The sequence below is a fragment of the Lipotes vexillifer genome, unplaced genomic scaffold (assembly GCF_000442215.2).
Source record: "Lipotes vexillifer unplaced genomic scaffold, Lipotes_vexillifer_v1.1 scaffold591, whole genome shotgun sequence".
NCBI classification, from domain to species: Eukaryota; Metazoa; Chordata; class Mammalia; order Artiodactyla; family Lipotidae; genus Lipotes; species Lipotes vexillifer.
The window spans coordinates 4,460,487-4,462,486 of NW_006791954.1; positions in this window are offsets into that span (position 1 = coordinate 4,460,487).

Below are 2,000 nucleotides of genomic sequence, written 5' to 3' on the forward strand. Positions count from 1 at the left end.
CGGCTCCCCCCACCTCACCTCCCCCCTTCCCGAAGGGGAGGTTTTGAGGTCACGCCCAGAGCAAGTGCGAGGAAGCAAGGAGCTGTTTATTTCATTGACAGTTGTTTTTATTTGGGTGGGGGTACCATGGGCATGTAGTGGCGGCGGAAGGGAGGGGCCAGTGATGCTGAGCAGACAGAACACTGAGAGCTACCAAGCTGATGAGAAGCAGGAGGAGGTGCCGGGACGGGCAGCATTGCCAGTGGGCACTCCTCTCTCCTCCCCTCGCCCAGCCCTGTGGTTAGCTATTTTGGGCTGCAGAGGGAAAGAGTCCAGGCTGCCAGCCAGGGCCAGAGCCAAGGCCAGAGAACCAGAACCTCCCTCTGGGAACCAAGAGCAGGCTGTTCTTTAGGAACCCCTCAATCTGCATATTCTCTGATACAGACAATTGAGATTTTCTCTCATGAAGTAAAAACAGTTTAGAAAACTGTAAATATTACAGATCGAAAGGGCAATGGATATAAAAACAGTAGCTTCAGGAAAAGCTCCCCTCACATCCTTCCAGTCGCATTACTACCCTTAGCAGGCCTCACCTCTTTAGAAATTCTGGGCGGTCACTGCCCTAGATCAGCTTCCTCCTCTTCCTAACACAGCTCCTCCTTCAGTGACAATCACAGCCAACATTATTAGCGTTTGCTGTGTTCCAGGCACTGGGCAAAGGCTTTTACATACATAAGCTCTCTTAATCTTTAAAATGGCCCTGCAAAGTAAGTATTTTTATTATCTCCACTTTACAAATGAGGAAACTGCCGTACGGTGAGTTTAAATATTTTGCCGAGGGTCACACAACTAGGAGTGGCATTTCTCCCAAAAGTCAATCCTCGACACAAACATTCCTCCAAACATGTGTCCCTCATGTTTCCACAGGTGCTTTGTAAAGACTTCTCTCCTGGGCTTCCCTGGTGGCACAGTGGTTGAGAATCTGCCTGCTAATGCAGGGGACACGGGTTCGAGCCCTGGTCTGGGAGGATCCCACATGCCGCGGAGCAACTGGGGCCGTGAGCCACAACTAGTGAGCCTGCGCGTCTGGAGCCTGGGCTCCGCAACAAGAGAGGCCGCGATAGTGAGAGGCCCGCGCAACGCGCCGCGATGAAGAGTGGCCCCCGCTTGCCACAACTAGAGAAAGCCCTCGTGCAGAAACGAAGACCCAACACAGTCAAAAATAAAAAAAATAAGTAAATAAATAAATAATATTAAAAAAAAAAAGACTTCTCTCCTACACTGAGGGTGCTGTATTTAAGTTACCTGTTACACCCCTGGAGGCTGCTTGCTTCACATTTCTTACCCATATTTGCATTTCCTGCATATACTGAGTCCTCAGTAAACATTAGCTGAGGGAGGTAATAGACCCATACATCCCCAGCTACAGTCACACCAAGCCCCAACCATTCTCAGAACACACCTTACTCTTTCTTGCTCGCGTCTCAGCCTACAATGCCTTTGTCCATCTGGTAGACTCCTACTTGTCCCGCAAGGCCACCCCTCACCTGTCACCTTCTCTGTGAAGCCTTCCCCAACTGTCCAAACAGAATCCACTGTTTCTCCTCTAGGCTCCTCCGACGCCTGCAAACACCTCAACTAGAGCCCACCCTAGGCTATCAGGGGGCAGTGTTTGTGCTCACACCCATCTTCACCATTGTCTGGGGGCTGTTCTACCTCTCTCTGCATCCCCAATGCCTAAGAAGCCCAGGAGGTATGTGTTGAACAAATGAGAGAGTACATTGGAGGATGGGAGCAGGAGGTGTATACACCCTTGTCAGTTTCCGCAAGGAACAGGAATGGCAGAGGCCTTTGCTGCCCCTCCAGCCCACACTGCCTAGGAGACTGGCGTTAGATGGGTCCCTGGCTGACATGATGGGTAAAGTAGTCAGCCCTCCTGCTTTCCTTTTGACCCCCCCTCTACCCATGCTGGATCTGGGACCTTCCAACATCAGGCAGATAGGGTCCTAGAAGCCTGCTGA